Source organism: Pinus tabuliformis, chromosome 4_2 (assembly GCF_031772625.1).
Source record: "Pinus tabuliformis cultivar Carrire ecotype Pingquan chromosome 4_2, CPIR1, whole genome shotgun sequence".
Classification (NCBI taxonomy): domain Eukaryota; kingdom Viridiplantae; phylum Streptophyta; class Pinopsida; order Pinales; family Pinaceae; genus Pinus; species Pinus tabuliformis.
In genome coordinates this window covers 223,017,418-223,040,499 of record NC_142304.1, presented here as the reverse complement: position 1 = coordinate 223,040,499, position 23,082 = coordinate 223,017,418, and positions in this window count along the sequence as shown.

Genomic DNA, 23,082 nt, shown 5'->3' with positions numbered 1-23,082 from the left:
ATGTCATAAACATGTAATCTACAGGTTTAAACAACATAACTGAGCATATGGATCTCATACTTATCTGAGAATTTCTAAGAAGCATTGATGCCTCAACACATTAGCTGCAATTTCATCTATTAGGTCACAGATACATTGTTCATTCATTTACAAATCAAAACATGACGAGAGATATACATCATCATGGTCATAATACATGCTTATAACCAACATAATAACAAAAGAAATATCAAGGATACATCAGCCATAGAATCCACATATAAACCAGTACATTTACACATAAGATACCAAGTAAAGAACCTCTTATTAATGAATGCAAAAGCCAACCCGGTATGGACTACCACGTTCGTCCCGACCATAGATTGGTTGAGCCAAATCTCTCTTTAGCCAATCACCCCTGTGCTATATTCCAAGCATGAATGTGGGATTCAAACCAAACGAACCAACCAAGTAATCATGAGGCTAAGCCACCTCACCCTCATCAATAGAAACTAGGCTTTACCGTAATCCACACTGGATCACTAGGCAAAAATAATAAACATGTAATAATGGGCTTTACCATGATCTCCTCCAGATCACTAGATCAAAACAAGCATGGATTCCACCGGATTTCTCCACCTACACCATGAGGAATTTTCTTGTCTCCTAGTCTCTAGGCTTTACCGCAATCCATTCTCTAGGTTTTATTGTATATCCCATCCCAGGATTACTAGACCTTATGGAGAACACCCACCTCTAGCATTTACCGTATATCTTGCCATTCAGCAGTCGAGGATTCTTAAGCCCAAGAAGGCAACACTAAATATGGTTTTACTGCAACGCATCGTTCAGTCAAAGGGTTACTAGGCCATGTGTTCTTTTATTCAGAGATCCACCTCACTCAGCTTCGAATCCATCTGGTAATCTAGCTCAACCAAAACACGAGAACCCCATCACACCATGGCTATTCGGAAATGGCAAGGCTAGGCTGAAAACACTGTCACACCTAGAAAAACCCATGCCAATGATAGAAAGAGAACCAAGAACACACATGCAACACCATGCATGCCAAATATAGCAAGGAAACCACGCATGCAAGTCGATACTTGCAAAAAATCGTGTTCTAGATGCTTGATCCTTCTCTCCCTTGCTTTATCTCTACTTCCTCTTTGCCTCCTTTACCTTTCTTGATCCAATGTTGAAATGATCCAAAGTGTCGAAGAGTGCGAAAGAGAGAGAGAGAATAGAGAGAGATGGCTCCAAAATTGAACTGACAAAGGGTACCAACTGATGATCAGAAGCCTTTCTATCAATTAGGCCTCTATTTTCTTCATTTTCCATTACTTTCCTTCATTTTCCTCCTCACATGCAGCCTGTGACCTTTCACCTTCCTTTTCTCCTAATTTCCATTTTTTTCATAAATAAATGTGCCAAAATGCCATTTTGCCTTTCCAAAGCCTTAGCCATTGCCTTTGCCAATTTCTTTAGCCATAATAAACCAAATGAACAACCACACTAGGATGTTTTTCCTAACATTCAGTTTGGAATAAGTGTCCCATAATCTATGGTTATTATTTTGCCTTTATTAACTTTTATTACATTGAATTTTCACTAGGCTTGTTATAAAATTTAGACATAACAGCTACACGAAAGCCACATACCTTTTGTAAACGTGTTTAGCATTCTCACATTATCCACTTTTTGAACTTCAAACCTCATTGCTACAAGGTTGTAATGTATATTGTATAAATGCTCTAAGGGCTCACATATAGAAAAATAATGCACAGTTTACCTAAAAGAATGCTACACTTTCTACACCTTTGTTCGAAATGAGCTTGAAGAGAAAATCCATCATGCCATGCAACTACTAGAACAACACCGTACATCTCGGACAAGAAATCTATTTGTAGCCAGCTCCCCCAAAAAGTAATCAAACATGCATTCGTAATGTGTATGCTTAAAAAATTGCATGATAAATACTTGGAAAATGCTCCTACAAACAACATAACTAAAATTAATGGTTACAATTGTCACATTACCTTATAGATATTCAACATACACATTAGATACTAAGTAAACACAAGCCTCGTTCAACAAATGGAAAATTAGAAATAAGATTTTTTGAAATTAGAAAATGATTTTTGAATTTACAAGAGAATACGAATATTCAACATTTTACCGAAAGTATGGTTAATATGTCGACATGAATAATCATTAGTCAACGAACTTCGATCTACAGATAGAAAAATTGTAGTAAAAAATAATCGATAGTCAATGGGCTTTGACTGCGAGGTGAGCACTATAGCCCCTAGCAAGGCAAGGACTAATAATAATAATAATGGTTGAAAACTTCCTTTGCATAATGAAAGCTCTAATTGCAAGCTCTGCACAAGGAAAACTCTGCACAATGAAAGCTTCGCACAAGGAAATCTCTAGACAATGAAACAGGTTCCTACATTTATGGTTATGTTGTTTACTCAGAGAAGTTGTAAGATCATTAGTTCAAAGTACGTGCTAAAACTGACTAAGAAGCTAATGGTTACTACTAAAGAGGTTGAGAGAAAATAACGTTGATACATTGTGCGGAGTGCTTAAGGATTCATATGGAGCCTTATTACTTGTTTAACGACTCTAGAAACCAAGCAAAATCATAGCTACATGGAAAAATCAAAGCTACCAATGTTACACTATTATTTTGTTTAATTAGCCTATTTTTGTGATATGCAGAGGAAAGAGAAAGGATGTGAGAGAAGTGCGCCAAAAAGGATGTGTGGAAAAATTGGGAACGAATATGTGGAAGTAGCTTTGAAATATTAATTTAATATGAAATATGGTCAAATGAACACAAGTATAACAAATACAATTAAAGACAATGATAGACAATTATAACTTCGTTAAGAGGTGTTTTTTTCAATTTATTCTCATTTGATTATTATTATTATTACATTATACAAATATGTGTTTTTTTGCTATATTTTTTATGTACTTTGTAATATGTAATGTTGTATAGAGAAAGGCACACGGAAATGTATATAGACATATGAAACATTACAGAGCAATGTTTATGTTCCCTTCGCACAATGTATGAATCCACACCTCTGCATTTCATACAATGTATCAAAAATATTGATATTCCATTATAATTCTAAGACACATTGTTGGGTGGCCACATATGAGAAGTGCGAAGGTGCAAACAAGAGCTATGCACAAAGATAAGGGAATGCGAAAAAGTGCTTCGTACAATAAAATTTTCAATTCCACTTCCAAACTTTACACAATGAAAAAGTTCACTGCCCCTCTGCACTGCACACAATTAAAATGTGTGTTGCCCTATGCACTTCGTACTTCCCACACTTATGCGAACGTGTAAATAACGACAAATTGTGGAAATGCAAGTAGTCTCAGATAACGAGAAAATGTGGGCCCCGTTAAAAGAAACATAGCCTCAATCGATTACTTAGAGATAGAGGAAAGGACTTCACTTAATATTGAATAAAATTTCAAATAAAATCACCATTGTTCCACTCGTGGCAAGCAATAGCTAATGTAAAATTTTCAATAGCCTTGCATCAACGTATCTTGAAAAGTTCTCCACGACTACTTCCTCATTTGAAAGTCTTGCCACTCCACAACTTGCCTTGCATCCTTCAAGTCCCCTATTAGTATTAATTAATTATGTGTATGCATATTAATTAGTTAATTATGTTTCAAGAAAAATGAAAAAATTCTTGCCACTCTAGAACACCCCGTCTCCTTTGAATCTTCTATATCTAGTCACTTTGCAAATATCAAACAAAATAGGCAACAATATTAAGGATCCACATAATCCTTAAGCTCTTTGCACAATGTTCCGCACCTCTGCACAATAGTATAAGTCATAATATGATCTATTTTAAAATGTGGTATTCTTTTAGCACTTCCTCTTGCTAAGTAAATCTATCCTATAGTATTAAAGTAGCCTTATGCAAAATGTGGAGGAACAAACCTTGACTTGATCTAGTCCCTGGTTTGGCACTTCCTACACATCTTTTCTTCGTACAAGGAAATAATAGCAATTACCCCCCCCCCCCACTCCCTCACTTAAGTAAGAGACCTACAAACCCATCAGTTCTAACATCGTTGGACTCTTTAAGCACTCTGCAAAATGTATCAATGTTACTTCTTTTGCACCTCCACGCAATTATATAAGTAAATTAATATAATTTATAATATGATGTGAATTTAAAACGTGATATTCTCTAAGCACTTCCTCTTGCTAAGTAAATTTCTTCTACAATGTTAAACTAGCCTTATGCAGAATGGGGAGGAAGAAAGCTTGACTCGGTATAATCCCTACTACCGCACTTCATGCACACCTTTTCTCGCGCACTTCCCATACATCCTCTCTCTACACAACAAAATAATGGCAGTTGCCCCCTCCTCCCCCCTGCTTACGTAAGGGGCCTACAACTATGCCAGTTCTGCCATATAATCTTTAAACACTCCGCACAATGTATCAATGTTTCTTGTTTTGCACCTCTGCACATTAATAAAAGTCATAATGATCTAATTTAAAACATGACATTCTCTGAGAGCTTTCTCTTGCTATGTAAATTTCTCCTACAGTGTTAAATTAACCTTATGTGAAATGCGGAGGAGAGAAGCTTGAATTCATATAGTCCTTGATCCTACACTTCCTGAACACCCTTTCTCCCACAATTTCCGCACAAACTTTCTCTGTACAATGAAATAATAGTAGTTAGACCCCCCCCCCTCCCTCACTTATGTAAGGGATCTGCAACCTCGCTTAAGCACTCTACACAATGTCTGTATAAATTCTCACTATAGATTAAACTAATTATGCAATAGACTAAATAAAGATACTTAATCTACTTCTACAATCAAACTTGCGGAAGCTTAATCGATTTGAGCAAGACCAAACAGAACACATATAATAGAGAAGAAGAATCAATACACATGAAACACAAAAGAATACCCTGGGGAAAACCTCAGCTAAAAACCCTGCTATCTTTATTATCATACAAGTGGAAATATCTCAAGATTACACACAACTTTAGCTCTCACAGCTATCCAGCTTTCAGTACACTCCTTCTCACTGCTCATAGACAGACTAGACAACTCATATGCCTTATCCTCTGCCCTCCAAGCCTCCTATTTCCTTGTGCTATTTTCCCTGGGTGTTCCAGCTGTAACCTTGTGTGTCATTGATCTCACACACTGCTCCAACACACTGTAAAACTGCACAAATCTCAACGAATAAATTCCTTCTGCATGCAAGACATTTTATTATAGGAAAATTATTGCAACTGATAGTACATTGTCCCTACATTTAATCTCAAATGGGTCTTTATCTGAACTGACATGCATGAGTTATTTATGAGAGAATATTCAGTTATCTGGAGTACACTAGTTTCATGCATGCATGCATTAACTGACTGAACTCACAATTAGTTCCTCAAACTATTTGGAACTAATTTAATTAGACTTAACTCAGTTAACTGAGCTAACTAATTACAACTCAAATACAACTCATCCTTATCTCCTTAATTAAGGGATAACTTCCTCAATCAAAGGGATAACTGTTGCATGACTTCACAAAAACTTCTAGCTTGAATTTCTCCAACTAATTAACTCAAGATGAATTAATTAATTATTTTTCAAGCAATTGGTGAGACTAAATTCGAATTTTAATTCAAGGACAAATTAAAATTGGAATATTCTTGTTGCCACATTTCAACACTCCCTCTCAACAAGAAAGGGATTATCTGCCACCCCGATCTTGTCTCTATGGAACTCGAATTTACACTTTGACAATGCCTTAGTCAAAATGTCAGCATCTTGCTCCTCGGTCAAAATATACTGCAACAACATGATCCTCCTCGCCACACAGTCTCTGAGATGATGATACCGAATGTCGATGTGCTTGGACCTGTCATGAAATACTGGATTCTCAGAGAGTTTGATACAACTCTGATTATCATAATAGATCACAGTTGGATCCATCCTCTGATCAAACAAACCAACTAGAATTTTCCGCATCCAAATGGCCTCACATGCTGCCTGACTTATAGCCATGTATTCAGCCTCTGCTGAGTTGAGTGCAACTGACCTTTGTTTCCTGCTGTACCAAGAAACTACAGCTGACCCAAGGTTGAAAATTCCTCCTGATGTGCTCTTCCGATCTGATGGACTCCCTGCCCAATCTGCATCTATGAAGCCTTGTAGCTTCACTCCCTTTGTCCGTCTGTAACATAATCCATACTGAGATGTGCCTCTGAGGTATCTCAAAACATGCTTAGCTACCTTCCAAAACATCTTGGTAAGCTAAACCTTAGCTTGATTCAGCTGGTTCACCGCATAGCACAGATTTGGTTGTGCATTCACTAAATACATCAGTGAACCCACAAGCTGCTGACACACAGTAGCTTCTACTACTTCTCCTAAAGTAGCATCCTCCTTCCTCCAGTTACATGCTAGAGGAGTTTGCATGGGCTTGCACTTCTCCATGTGGCTCTTGAGTATCTTGTTGGCATACTTGCCCTGAGACACAAACAAATTCCCATCCTTCTGCCACACTTCCATGCCAAGTAAGTAGTGCATGAGACCCATGTCTTTCATCTCGAATTCTCTTTCAAGGTCCTCCTTGCAAGACATGATCAACTAATCATCACCTGTCAATATGAGATCATCAACATAAAGAACAATGATCAACTGCTTACCTTTTACCATGATGTGGTACAGGTTCACATCTGCTTCACTCTTTATGAAGCCCAACCCAGTGAAGTAGTTGTCGATCCTGGTGTACCAAGCACAAGGTGCTTACTTCAGCCCGTACAAAGCTCTCTTGAGTCAGCACACATGTGACTCATGATCGAAGGTCTCAAAACCTTCTGGCTGCTCTATGTACACCTCTTCCTCAATCTTGCCATTGAGGAATGCAGTATTCACATCCATCTGATGGATCTTCCAACCCATCTGTGCTAATAGTGCCAACATCGATCTAATAGATGAGTACCTTGCTACAGGAGCAAAAGTCTCATCATAGTCGATCCCCTTGACCTATGAGAAACCACGGGCAACAAATCTTGCCTTATGTTTCTACACACTACCATTAGCAGCTTGTTTTACCTTGTAAAGCCAATGAGAACTCACAACTGACTTGTTCTCCGGCCTTGGAACCACATCCCAAACATTATTCCGAACTATGGAGTCATACTCCTCCACCATAGCATCAACCTAAATTGGCTGTTACACTGCTTCCTCAAAGGAAGATGGCTCGGTCTCAACACATTCCCCAAAAAGGGCCATGTATCCAGTGTACCTCTTAGGTGACCTCCTCTGTCTGCGCTGAGAAGATGGTTCTCCCACATTCTCTCTCGCATCCGACAACAATCTGTCAGCTTCTCTTGTGTGCTTCCGTCCCTCTCTGGAAGACTCTACTTGAGTGGATGTCTCCACTCTTGGAACCTCTGCATGCGGCTGCTCCGCATCAGTCTGAGGCTCCTCCTCCTTAGGAACCAAAATTTCCTCCACAGCCTGTAGTTGGAGCTCCCTCTCAAGGGAAACTCGCATGGCCTTCTGCTCATCAAACTTGAGATCTCTGTGAACCACTGTCCTCCGACTGGTAGGCAAGTACACCCGATAGTTGTGGGGTGTATCAGTGTACCCCACAAGTATCCCCAACTCAGCTGTCGGCTCAAGTTTCTTCCAGGCATCCTTGGTCACATGGCAATATACCGATGAGCCAAAGATCTTGAAGTGACCCACATCTAGTCTCTTCCTGGAGAAATATTCCTCTGGTGTCTTCATCCCAAGAATGCGATGCGGGCTTCTATTCTGCAAATAGACCATTGTGTTACATGCCTCAGCCCACAAATGAAGTGGTCAGCCCACAAATGAAGTGGTAGGCCTTGGTCATGCAACATCGCCCGAGCTGCTCCCACAATCGTTCTATTCTTCCTCTCGGACACCCCATTTTGCTGTGGGTTATGAGGTGTCGTCAACTCTCGTTTAATTCCTTTCGCTGCACATAAGTCCTTAAACTCTTGAGAGACATACTCTCCACCATTGTCGCTTCTCAAGGCATTGATCTTCTTCCTTGATTCTTTCTCAACCAAAGCTTTGAACTCACAAAATTTTGAGAAGGTTTGATCCTTCTTTTGCATGAAATAGATCCAGCATTTACAAGAAAAATCATCAATGAAAATCACATAATACCTTTGTTTCATGGTGGATGTTGTCGAGAATGGTCCACACACATCAGTATGAACTCACTCCATAATTTCTTCAGCTCGATTGTCTCGACCATGAAAGGAAGACTTGGCGTACTTTCCCCGGGTGCAACCTTTGCATGTGTCCATTGGCTCAAGTTTACCTTTGGGAAGTCCGGTAGAGATCTACTGCATTATCTTCAAGGCCCCATGATGCAAGTGACCCAACCGCCTATGCCATAACTCGCCAATGTCTTGGCTTTGCACCAGTTCTGCTTTCGAACTCAATGCAGCACAGTCATCTACCTCTAGCTTATAGAGATTCTTCACTCAAATCCCAATCCTCTTGGTCTGAACCGTGGCAATGTGTCTCAAGAACGCCTTTCCTTTACTCAAGACAACATCGTATCCTTTGTCCTCCAACATCGCGACCAATAGAAAGTTCTTCTTCAGTCCAGGCACATACTTTACATCAGTCAGGCTGAGAGGAGCTCCATGCTCCCTCTGAAAAGCAACTGTGCCTTCTCCTGAAACATAGTACTTTCCATCATCGCCCATCTCTATGTGCATCTTGAGGTCTTTCTCCTCCAAGGTACTAAATAAAATTTTATCGTCGGTCATGTGGAATGAGGCTCCACTGTCCAGATGCCAAACATAACCCACCATCGATGAAACCATGCATGCGATGAGGGTAAATTCCAATTCGAACTGAGAGGCCATTGCCTCACCTTCTAATCCTTTCGAGGATCCCTTCTTGGATTTCTTCAATGGAAAATTAGTTGCATAATGGCCCACCTCATGACAATTAAATCATCTCACTTTAGATTTGTCAATCTTCTTCCCTCCATGGGAAGAATTCGATTTGGAATGGGAAGCCTTCCCTTTCCCTTTCCTTGCCTTACTTGCTAAGGCTAGATTTTCTTCATCATCATGCTTAGATGAAGAACCATCTCTTGTGCTCCTCCTGATCTCCTCCTGCATCAGATCTGACCACAGTCATTCCCAATCCGACAGTTTCTCTCTTCCATTCACAGAGTCCTGGTAGCTATGCCAGCTCTTTGGAAGACTGAGGAGAGCAAGGCTCACCATATCATCATCGGTTGTCATTATTCCCACACTACCAAGCTCATCTCTGCAGGTGGTGAGCTTGTTCAGATATGTAGAAATAGTGTCGCCCTTCTCACACTTGATTTTTCGAAGCTTATCCTTGAGCGCCAGTTTCCTTTGGTCGCTACTGTTCTGATATAGGTCCTTCAATGTCTTCCACATTGAAAACAGAGTCTCCTTCCCATGGAGACTCGAGACAATATGGTCTCAAACTCCCTCCAGAAGAATCCTTCTCGCCTTCGCCACACACTTCTTCCATTCAGCCAATTCTTGTGCATTAGCTACAGTTGGCTTGGGGATTTCTTGATCAATGAAATCCTTCAAACCATTGTCTTCTAACACCGCTTCTATGCGATCCTTCCATGCTATGTAATTCAAGCTGCAATCCAGTGCATACTCAAGTCTCAAACCATTGAACGCCATTGGTGAACTTTGAGCTGTGATAAGAATTCGTTTTGTACCCACAATCAAGAACTTCAAACTTCTAATTTCCCTTCTCAGTATACTATTCATAACTCTGATCACCTTTGCTCTGATACCAAGTAGAAATTCTCACTGTAGATTAACCTGATTATGCAATAGACTAAAGCAAAATACTTAATCTACTTCTACAATCAAACTTGCGGAAGCTTAATCGATTTGAGCAAGATCAAACAGAACACATATAATAGAGAAGAAGAATCAATACACATGAAACATAGAAGAATACTCTGGGGAAAACCTCAACTAAAAACCCGGCTATCTGTATTATCATACAAGTGGAAATATCTCAGTATTACACACAGCTTTAGCTCTCACAACTATCTAGCTCTCAGTACAATCCCTCTCACTGCTCATAAACAGACTAGACAACTCATATGCCTTCTCCTCTGCCCTCCAAGACTTATTTCCTTGCGCTATTTTCCCTGGGTATTCCAGCTGTAACCTTGTGTGACATTGATCTCACACACTGCTCCAACACACTGTAAAACTGCGTAAATCTCTAGGAATAAATTCCTTTTGCATGCAAGAGATTTTATTATAGGAAAATTCTTGCAACTGATAGTACATTGTCCCTGCCTTTAATCTCAACTAGGTCTTTGTCTGAACTGACATGCATGAGTTATTTATGAGAGAATATTCAGTTATCTAGAGTACACTAGTTTCATGCATGCATGCATTAACTGACTGAACTCACAATTAGTTCCTCAAACTGTTTGGAACTAATTTAACTGGACTTAACTCAGTTAACTGAGCTAACTAATTACAACTCAAATACAACTCATCCTTATCTCCTTAATTAAGGGATAACTTCCTCAATCAAAGGGATAACTATTGCATGACTTCACAAAAACTTCTAGCTTGAATTTCTCCAACTAATTAACTCAAGATGAATTAATTAATTATTTTTCAAGTAGTTGGTGAGACTAAATTCGAATTTTAATTCTCAATTTTAATTCAAGGACAAGTTAAAACTAGAATATTCTTGTTGCCACATTTCAACAATATCAATGTTACTTGTTCCACACCTCGACACAATAATATAAGCACATTAATATAAGTCAGAACATGATATTTAATTTAAAACGTGGTATTCTCGGAGCACTTTCTCTTACTAAGTAATTTTTTCCTAAAGTGTTAGATTAGCCTTATGTGGAATGTAGAGAAAGCAAGCTTGACTCAATATAGTCCCTGCTCCCACACTTCATGCACACCCTTTCTCCCACACTTCCCACACTCTTTCTCCGCACAACAAAGTAACAACAATTAGCCCCCTCCCCCCCGCTTACATAAGGGACTTGCAACCCCATTAGTTCTAGTATCTTTGGACAAAGCAACAACAGTGTCAGGAATAACAGTGTCAGAGCACTCACCAACGCAATGGCCACACACAAAATTAATCCTTTTTTTTTGTTTCAAAATGATTTTTCAGGCACTGACAAATAGAAAAAATAAATTACCCTCCATGAGGGAAATTATGTCCCATTAAGCCTTGCTCAGCCAACAGAAAAATCGAAATAAAATTTCCAGAAATTAGAAATGATTTTTGAATTTACACAAAAATAGGAATATTCAGCATATTCCCAAAAGTTTGATTAAAATTGCATAAACATGGCAAAATAATGAGAATTCAACGCACTTTGACCAAGAGGTGAATGCTATAGTCCCTAGTGATGCAAGGACTAATAATAACAACATTGAGTGCAAATTAGCAAATCTCTAAATGAAATATATATATAATTTTTTTTTAATTAATTGATTTGAAAACTTTTTACACAAAAAAATATTTATGAGAAAAATCCCACATTTATAAAAAGTGCAAAAAAAAAAAAAATTTAATATCAATGAGACCAATCACAAGCTTCTAAATCCAAAAAGGTTCATCATTTTTTCATTCATAGCATTATTAAAAAAACAACATTGAATTTTAATATAGTTCTTAGAAGATGGAAAATATAATACAATATTAGTTTATTAGTTTATTTAAATTATACAATATTTTCATTTTTATATGAAAAATACAATATTGAAAATTTAAAAGATATAAAAATATTGATTCTTAATGATTTTTCAATTTTGTGTAATTAATGTGATAGTTTCGTGTAATTGGTAAAATAAAAATGATAATATTCAAATTGAAGTATAAATAATTTGGAAATATATAAATTTTATATTCATAATAATTTTTATAGATTATTTTTCCTTTTCAATATTATAATAATAATTAGGTTATATTTATCTTGATTCCAAATCTATCAAGCGTCGAGGGGGATTAAATCTCTTTTCACTCTAAAAAAGGTTTGAAAATCTCTTTTCCCTCTAAAAGAGGTTTGAAAACCTCTTTTCACTCTAAAAGAGGTTTGTACTTGAGATTTATTATTATTATTATTATTATTATTATGTAATTTTACCTAGTCAAAATGTTTTCATTAACATAACATCCCTTCCATACTGGGTTGGAGAGTGCCTCTTAGTAAAATAAGAATAATAATAATAATAATATGGTCAAGTTAAAACCTCTTTATTTGTGGGATAAGAAGAATAACTAAAACTCTTAGAAAATGGAAAACGTAGTGCAATATAGCAATATTTAGTTTATTTAAATTATGTGATATTTTCATTCCTATATGAGAAATATGGCACTAAAAGATATAAAAAATATCCAAGCCTTAACCATTTTTCATTTTTGCATAATTAATATAATGGTTTTTGTGTAATTAGAAAAGTAAAGTTGATAATGTTCAAATTAAATATAATTTTTTTGGAAATATAAAATTTTTGTATTCATAATTTGAATATTAGAGTTTATGAAGGTGTACCTACTCTACCCTTATTTGGATTTGAACAGATGGCCTCTTAGGAGGAGACATGTGTTCTTAGATCCACTCAAACTATACTATCCTCTTAGTCACACGATGATCTTGTTAAGTGATCTAAAATCCTTCCCTGCATTAATGTATTTTCTCTAATAATAATTCTTTGATTTTTTTTTTGATGTTATCTTTACCTATGCTAACTAAAAGTCACATAACTATATATAAGCATATTCTGATGCTAAATTATCATGTTGAAGTTGGTTATTGACCTTTTATTTCTTTTATTAATTATTGTGTTTGAAACTATTATTTCTTGTTTATATATTTCAGTAAAATTATTTTTAGTAAGGTGTGATACAAACAAATGTTTACTGATTTAAAATGATTTTATATATAAATAAACTTGACAATATTTACAACCCAAAATGGATTGGTTGTGTCATTGTTATTATCAAGAACAAAAACCATAGCTCTAAGTCTAAGATATTGTAAGATTATAGTCCATGAGGGTGGGGGATAGAGGGAAATATTGGTGAAAGCTTAAATATGTTTCCTTCGTTAGGGTGGAGGATTTGGGGGAATATAGGAGAAACTTAAATGCATTTTCTCTTAGAGTGTGTTGCATCGAGAGTGTGGGTTCATCGACCCAACCAAGAGTTGGTCTCTATAATAGAGAGTCTATGGTTGAGTGGAACACTTTTTTCTTGCAGCTAATTGGTGGATAATTATTAGAGAAATAGGTATTCTTTAGTTAATTATGTGTTTGCAAACATTATTGATTATATCCATGTATGGATTAGTTGTAATTCTGTGATTTACTTCCACTTAGATGAATTCAATTTATCTTGCATGAGATGAATTGCATTAGACAACTTGCATTCCTAATTACCATTTCACAAATTTAATTGTTGCATAAAATTGCTTGAAATTTCACATCAAAGTGCATGTAGGTTGAATTGAATATTTTATAGTATAGTGTCAATGCTAATAGTTACAATACGAATGCTATACTAGCTAGAATGAGACTAAACAAGAATAAATATAGTTTGCCTACAAAGTGTTCAATAAAATATCTGAATGAAAAAATTGGAAAAAAAATATAGTAGAGCTATAAAAAGGGTCTCTTTCACCTCTAATTACCTCACATTAATATGTCAATCTGGGAACGTTTGGTTATTTCAAAGAGTGACTCAATCCGAGGCTATTTGTCAGAGTAATTCTAGCTGTACAGTGTCCTACAAAAACACAAGAGTAAACTAATGCTCGTCTATGACTAAGTTCCTTCAAATGACTAAAGCACACACTCTTAAAGCTAGGAAACTTTATCAGTCAAGGGTTCGACAGCAATAGCCCATCCCTTTGGAAACTGATGGAAAGGAAACTAGAGCATGGATCACGGGTCTGGGAGCGAGGCAGTAAATACTGAGGCTCACTACAGCCACAAATCGTCTCTCACACCAAATGTGAGTAAATGAAATGGCAGATAAAAATGGAACGACAAATAGGAAATTGAACAACAAATCTAGGATGGAACAGCAATGCTTAAAATGGAACAGCAATTCTGAAATGGAACAGCAATCACTATAACTAAACCTCATGAGTAACAATCGAACTTTACCCTATCAACTCGAATGCTCTCAAAAAATCCAATATTTCATTCTCCAAGCAAACCACGCAACCAACTAAAGGAACAACAATAACTCTTAATTATGGAACAGCATGTGAAAATCATACACACATAACACTCCAAAGAAGTAATCTGATTTAATACCAATCATCAACAGGAATTACAACTGTGTTTCAAAATGGAACAGCATGAATCCTGAATCATAAAGAACACACCTTTAAGATAATTACCTAAACACACATACTCAGCATAGAAGCTTCATAACACAATGATAACACTATTCAATTAAGTCTAATAAGATTTTATTCACTCCAAAAGTATTGACAATATAATGCAGAGTCAATGGAAAGAACATTAATGAACGAATCTTAGCAGAGCATGTAATGTAACTTATAAAGCATATCATATTACCAAATAGTGACGATAAGAAAACCACGCAGAAATCAAATCGTAGTGATACAGAAGCAAGTGTCCTCCGGGGTCGGGCCCTTAGCCTCAAGGGTACACCGCTTTAAGCTAATCCAGACGCAAAGATAAGATAATCACCAAGTTTATATTAATGCATAAAACAGAAATTACAATGAGCCAAGTTCAACGAGACTCGATGATCAAAGTTCAGTCTTTAACAAAAAGTTACATAAAAGCATCTCTTCAGACTAACAGTGTCGTCCCTTTATATAAGGGTAACAGCGGAGATGTCTAAGTGATAAGATAAATAAAGCTTCGATCCTGAGGGATTCGCCAAACTGTTAATCCCTAATCACTTCTTTTCTCCTCCGCCGAGCTGGTGCCTTCTCCACCTTTTCCGGACCGGTTTGCTTCAGCCTACTTTGCCTCGTTTACACCCAGTCCTTCGTCAAAGGGACAGCAGTTAGCCTGTTCTTATCTTCTTCTTTGGAACAACAGCTCCTCATTTTTACCCTTTCCTGCACAGGAGAATGACAACTATCAACGGATAAGTCTTGCATACTAATTCCACATATTTTATCACAATTCTCTATTGTTTTCCACATTCATGGTGTAAAAGATTCATAAGTCCTACTAAAAAGCCACTGAAATGATCATTAAAAACATACCTTTTTAGTACTCCACACACCCCCCTGCTTACCCTGTTTCATGCCCTCATGAAAACCTTGTAGTTGACATGAAAAACAGTGAGAGAGTAGGCTGGAGAAGGAATCTCATGTGGAGGCCTACAGCCATGGTGAGTGACTAGGTAGTCAAAGAACTGGCCTGTTTGACCCTCAGGCATCTCATATAGGGCTTGATATCCGGGTGCAGGGTGCCAGATAATTGGACTGCGGAATCTATATCCTAACCAGGATGGCCCTGCCCTCAAAATGCTTTCACCATAGAGGTTCAAACGATTGGCAGCTAATTGAAAATTCTCATACTTAAATGGCTCCCTGAGCTGGATGTTTGGATTAGAGGTTCGGTACTGGAATTTGGCTGCATCAATGGCGAGGTCTTTGATAGAAAGAAAATATTCTAAACTTTGTCGAATGAGTGCCTCGTGCATGGGTCCCAATGTTTCAATGACACCCGGAGTTCTCATAAGGTTTCTATGTTCTTTCCATAGCCGTACTGGGTCCCTAGGCTCAGCCCTTACCCACAAGTCTAGGCCATTTTCCTATCTCTGGAAAGTGTTATAGGCTTTGAGCCATTTAATCTGATTAACCCCGAATGAGATGAATTCTTGCAATTGAATGTCCCCAACAAAAGGGTCAGGGTTCAACTTAGTCTCCTGATCTAGCATGAGGTTATGCAAATAAAATTCACATAGCAATCTTTGGACCTTCACTCCATAATGTTTACAACAATCTATAAAGTCATTGACAGTATTAATTTGTATCGGGGCGCCTGCTTTAACAGCCTTTATTTTTAATTGTAAGTATCGTTCCAATAAAAACAGAGCATAGTTTTTGGCAGGGGCCCTACATGCTAAAACGTCATTGTATAAAGAACACAAGGTATCCATCTGTTTGATAACAGTATCTAGCCTACGGGTTACCTTTGCAACTTTCTCCTATTCCTTTTGCCACCCTTCAAAGGCCTGGCTTTCGGATTGATTGACGTTCCTTAGTTGTTGTTGGAGTTCTTCATACTTCTCACGAGGGACTGTTTGCTCTCTAAGCTTCTCCATTTCTTGCTGAACCTGTTTCAATCCTTTGTGCAAGGTCCTTGTCTTTGGATCTCTTTTCCATGCATCAGTGGAGGCCGGGAGTTTTACCTGAACTTTCTTATTGCGTTGTTTCGAGTTCAGAACCCTTATCACCCCTGAGGGTGGAGCCTTTGTTTGAATCTCCTTGTTGTCCTTTTCTTTTTTAACACGAATACCGGCTGGCAGTTGTTCCTTTTCAAATGGAACAGCAGTCTGTCCCTCAGCATTATTTGGAACAGCAGCTGGACCTTCAGCTTCCCTTGGAACAGCATTTGGGCCTTCAGCTTCATTTGGAACAGCAGCTAGGCCTTCAGCTTCATTAGGAACAACAGCTGGGCCTTCAGTTTCAAATGGAACAGCGCTGGATTTTCAGCAGGGTTTTGATCAACAGAGCGATTTTTAGTCCTCCGCCGTTTTATCCTGCGGTTTCTTACTGCAGTGGTCATCTTTTTCTTACTGGTGGTCTTCCTCGTCCTCTGCCTTTCTTTCAGAATCCTGATCTGCTGGTGGAGTTGGGCTATTATGCTCAATAACCTCCGTTGTTCCTTTCGTAATTCTCTAATTTCCAATGTTTTATTAGAAGGAACAACAGGCTTTTTGTTGCGTTCTGGGCCGTGACTAGTCCCTTGATCTTTCTCCTGGGGTGCTTCTTCACTGTTTTGTGCTGGTTGTTCTGGGGTAAGAACCCTAGCTGGTTCCGTGGCTTTGCTTTCTATCCTCACTTCCTCTGGAATTTCCTCTGGTGCCGTGGGAACAGATTGTTCCCTCTCAGTATCTCCTATCTCCTTCTCATCATGAACGGGCAGAGTTCCTTCTTCTGCCTCTTCTGCATGTGGTTTTTCGGGTACATCTTCTTCCTGGGGTTTGTCGCGGAGGTAGGATGGAGTGGAAGGTTGGCCATACTCACCCATATTGGCCAAGATTGCGGCCAATTCCTCTTCTCCCACTGGGTCCTGTGGTGGGCTACCTACCTGCTGTCCCATTTCCTCCTCCTGCCTGGATTGTCCATCTTCTGCCTCAGGATGCTCAATTTCCATTTCAGGGTTCTTGGCTTCTATCTCAGGATGTTCAACTTCTGTCTCAGGGGGCTCGGCTTCTGTCTCAGGAGGCTCGGCTTCTGTTTCCGAATGCTCAGCTACTTCATCGTTTTCCTCTTCGGATCGCTTAGCCTCCTCGGCCTCTCCTTCCTTTTCTCCTTCAACTTGTTCTTCTTCTATTTCTGGTTGTGAAGGTTGTTCATCCTCACTTACCACTCGCTGGCTAGTGCTTTCCTGGAGTTTTTCCAGCCTTCCTCTTATCCGGGCTAACCGGACTGATTTTCTGCGTTTCTCTGGCTGTTCCGGTGTATCAATGTCATGTTTACGCTTTGTTGATTCCTGGCGGGTTTCTGGTCGTTCGGATGTGCTTGCAACATGTTTTTGTTTTCTTAATTCTCTGCATTTTTCCAGACGTTCTGGTGTGCTTAGAGTATGTTTACATTTTGGGAAAGGTGTTGTCGCTCTCCCCTCAATTATTGCAATTAATTCTTTCCAGCTGCTTTGCTGCTGGGTGAGACTATGACTAACTATTAGTCGGATTAATCCATGGTGGCTGACAACTGACTCTACATGTTGTGCCTTTTTCAGGCTTCGTGCGGTGTCATGAAGTAAAGAATTCAAAAGTGTAGGAAGGTTTACAGAGCATTTCTGCTTTAAAACAGCTAAGAGTTTAAGGTGTCGTGGCCTTACCACGTCTTTTCTCCCCTCGCAGGTGATGTAGATTTGCACTGTTCTCGCTAATTCTGCCCAGGGTTCTCCTAGCGTTGCTGGAAGGACTCCCTTCCCTTTAATTGTTAAGCTCTGGCCTTCATCCTGGAAAATTTCCATGATCTTCTGGAGTCTTTCCTTCTTCAATGTCCATACAGGTCCGGTGGCTGGTAGTCCCGAGACTTCGGCAATTATATCATCGGTGACTACTATCTGCTTCCCCCGCACCGTGGAGTGATCCTCCTGCAGGTTCTATAGAAATTCCATCGCCACTGTTTCATTGGACTCCTTCAGGCGACTGAGATAAGTCAGCCACCCTACTTTTTCTAGGATCTCTCGAGCAGCAGCGGAGACTGTCAACTCCTGTGGTTCGCTTCGAACTGCCCTGCCTCCCATGGTTTCACTGTGGATTCTCAATGGAACAGCAACTGCTTGTGCTGTTTGAAACACAGAGAGGGTAGTAATCGTCAAATTTAGAAAAAACACAGAGTATGCAACAGAAATGAGTTATGAACAATAACTTGTATAGAAAAAAATAGAAATGTCATGCCGTTAAACCGTGCCATTTCCTGGTACACTATCTTTCCTGAATAGTGAGCTGACACATAACCCGAGGAATCATGAGGTGAACCTCCCCCCCCGCAATGCGATAGGCTGCCCCAGCCGTCAAAGAAAGGAGCGGCACCCCGATCTATAACCAAGTCATAAAGGAACATCGTATGAAAATATGCCATGTTTAGAAAAACAACGGATTGCCGAAATTGAGGCGTAAATTTAGATCGTGTATTACGTAAGAGGCTGTTGTGATATGATGCAAGGCCGGGGGATAGGACGTCTGTCGTACTTGCCAAATCTCAAGTGGTCATTGTCACCTCCTTTGCCATGATTGGTGCAATAAATGTCCATGCGGTATATAAGTCGGGAAATAATGTATGATTAGTGCCTAGGATATAAGAAACAAAAGAGTATTAGTATCCTACCTATTGGTGTAATTAATGTAACTTCGATACCATTAACAGTGCTCTGCTGCCGACAGGTGTCCATAACCTTGGCAGAGTTGTTTATTTCACCCCCGGAACCATGATCCTTTATGTGCATATTAAGGAATGTGATGTCAAAGTGTAGGCCATTATGCTGGCTTGGTAACCAGTTAGTCATAATGCCATTCACGAGGAGGGGGCGAAAAGTGGGCAGGCCGGCTCGTGATGAGACCTCCTGTTCCAAGGTTTGTTTATTTGTTATACCTTTTGGACCATATCCCTAGTGTCGTGGCCATAGTGGGAATGCCACTTCGCTTCCATCCTCATGATCATGGTAGGCTGGCTCTTGATGAGACCCCCTATCCTGCATTTGACAATTTATAATTCATTTGCTTTTTCTTTCTCTTTTTTCATAAAGCACTTTTCCTTATATATCCACAAAGGGTGGTTCAACACTCCTTAAGAGTAGGAATGGTGGAAGAAGTCTTATCATCTCAATAGGAGGATATAAACCCTTTGCTCTTATTCCTGAACAAAAATAAAATAAAAAAGAATGGCATGATAAAAAATAACCAATCAGGGCAAAATTAGTAAGACAATGACAACAAAAGATAAGTACATCCTTCCTTCTGTCCTCTTACCAATACATAGCCTTATAAAGATAGCGATTTATAATTGTCTGATTTCAGTGTGTTGTGACTTTGGATTCATTGCATAAGTGCATCGCTTGTCTTTGAAAGACTTTGAAAGAATAGGGGCAAGAAGCATCCTCACTTGGACCAGCAAGAGGTTAGCTGTTTCACAAAGAGAGAAGAAGTATACTAGATCAATAAAGGAGCATAAATTTCAAAAGTGCAAATGTCGTTCCTTTTAAAAAAGGAACAGCAGAACATACCAATGGCGTTCCTTTTGGAAAAGGAACAGCAAAAAAATCAAAATGTTGTTCCTTTTAGAAAAGGAACAGCAAGACAAGCGAATGTCGTTCCTTTGAAAAAGGAACAGCAAAAATCAAAAGTGTTGTTCCTTTTGAAAAGGAATAGTAGAAAATCAAAAGTGTTGTTCCTTTTGAAAAGGAACAGCAGAAAATCAAAAGTGTTGTTCCTTTTGAAAAGGAACAGCAGAAAATCAAAAGTGTTGTTCCTTTTAAAAAGGAACAACAGAAAATCAAAAGTGTTGTTCCTTTTGAAAAGAACAGCAGAAAATCAAAATTGTTGTTCCTTTTGAAAAGGAACAGCAGAAAATCAAAAGTGTTGTTCCTTTTGAAAAGGAACAACAGAAAATCAAAAAGTGTTGTTCCTTTTGAAAAGGAATAGCAGAAAATCAAAATGTGTTGTTCCTTTTGAAAAGGAACAGCAGAAACATGCAAATGCCATTCGTTTCAGGAACGGCAGAAAAATTGAAATCTATGTGTGCACAAACAAGTTTGAAGAAAAGAAATTATGTCCAAATTGTGAAAAGAAATGAATTCCTTAATGAATCACAGGTGAGGAAGATTTCTCTTCCTCTCTTAAAATCTCCATATCAGCGTCTCTGTGTAGCTGTTGGCAGAAGGATTCCTGAGTGAGTGGTTTACGATAGAGACGAACTCGGTGGCCATTCACTTTGAAGGTATATCCAGAACCGTCAATGGTGATTAAAGTGATGGTCCCATTTTCATGTACCTTCTGGATTTTGTATGGTCCCAACCAACGAGTCTGGAGTTTCCCAGGGAAGTCCTGAAACCGAGAGTCGTATAATAGAGCCCAGTCTCCCTCATGGAAGACTTTGTTTTTGATGAGGGCATCATGCCATTTAGCTCGTTGTTGTTGAAGCAATGCTGTATTTTGTAGTGCGGAGAGCTTGATTTCGTCTAATTCATTGATCTGTTGTAGTCGATTAATCTGTGCCTCAGTTAGATCTAAGCCAACTTCATGTGTTGTTCGTAATGTTTGGGTTTCAAACTCTATAGGGAAAATGGGTTGTTTTCCAAACACTAATTGATAAGGTGAGTAACCAGTGGTGCTTCTCCATGTTGTTCTATAGGCCCAAAGTGCTTCAGGTAGTCAGGCAGCCCAATCACGCCTATGTGATGCAATGGTTTTTGTTAGGATGGATTCTATTACCTTGTTGCTGCTTTCTACTTGTCTGTTTACCTGTGGGTGGTATGGAGTAGTAATTTTGTGCTAGACATGATAATTATTAAGTGTTGCTGCCAATCTATTGCCAACAAATTGTGGTCCTCCATCTATGATTATTTCCTTTGGAAGGCCATAACGTACAAATAGATGGAACAGGAACTGTATAACAGAGTCCTCTGTGGCTCTTGGCAATGCTTCTGCTTCAACCCACTTGGTGACATATTCTGTTGCCACCAGGATATATTTTCTCTGATTTGATGAGGGGTTGATGGGTCCAACGAAATCAAGAGCCCATCGCTCGAATGGTTCGATGAATAACTGAGGTTTGAGAGGCATCTCGTCAGCTTGACCGGGACGTCTTGCTCGCTGGCAGCTGTCACAGGCTTGGACAAATTTCTTTGCATCTTTGAAAATCGTGGGCCCGTAATATCCTGTCTGTAATACTTTGTGTCCAATTCTACGCTCAGTGAAGTGTCCCCCGCATGGTCCGTCGTGACAGGCTTTTAGGATGTCAAAGATTTCATCTTCTCGAACACATCTCCTGATATGCATGTCTACCCCTGTATGAAACAAATAGCCCCCAATCCAGGAGAATCGAGTACTCTTTTGAACAATCTGTTTTCGCTCATTAGGGGTTAAGTGTTTTGGTAGTTTCCCTACTACAAGGTAATTGGCAACATCGGCATACCAGGGTGTTCAAACAGCAACAGCAAATAGATGTTCATCCGGAAATTGATCTTCAACTGCTACTGCATCAATTGGCTTTGGCATTCTCGAGAGAAAATCGGCTACAGGGATCTCTTTTCCAGGCCGGTCCTTGATTGTGATATCAAATTCCTGCAATAAAATCAACCATCTAGTTATTCTGGCATTTGTGACAGGCTTATTTGCTAAGTATTTTATGGTGGAATGATCCGTATACAAAATAACAGGATAGCCTGTAATATAATGTCTAAATTTTTGACAGCATGTATTACAGCTAGGAATTCCTTTTCAGTAACAGTGTAATTTAATTCAGCAGGGGATAAATTTTTGCTGATGTAATAGATAGCATATGGTTTTTTATCCTCTTCCTGCCCAAGGACTGCGCCAATGGCTGTATCTGAGGCATCAGTTGATATCTGAAATGGTAGATCCCAGTTTGGTCCTCACAGGACTGGGGCTGTGGATACAAGCTTCTTTAAATCCTTGAAAGCACGTTCACATTTTTCTATCCAAAGAAAATCAACGTTACCAGTTAGTTCATATAAAGGTGCAGCAATGTGTGAATAATGTTCTATAAATCGTCTATAATATCCAGAAAATCCAAGAAAGCTGCGTACCTCTGTTTGAGTAGTAGGAGTGGGAATAAGCAAAAGTATTTGGATTTTGGCCCGGTCTACCTGAATGTCGGCTGCTGAAACATAGTGTCCTAGAATAAGTCCTTCAGTCATCATCATGTAACATTTTTCGTGACTTAAGCAAAGCCTGGTAGCTATACAGTGTTGTAGGACTTTTTCTAGGGTATTTAGTGCTGAATCAAAATCATCTCCATAGGGTGTAAAGTCATCCATATACACTTCAAGTCCATCATTTATTAAATCTGCAAAAATGCTAAGGATAGCCCTTTGGAATGTGGCGGGAGCATTGCATAGGCCAAATGGTAGAACTCGATAGGCAAATGTCCCCCAAGGACAAGTGAAAGTTGTTTTGTCCTGGTCTTCAGGGGCAATCTGAATCTGATTGTATCCACTGAAGCCATCCAGGAAGGAAAAGAATTTTTTCCCTGCCAAAGCATCTAGCACTTGGTCTATGAATGGGAGTGGAAAGTGGTCTTTTTGTGTTGCTTTATTGAGTTCCCTGTAATCCACACAAATTCTC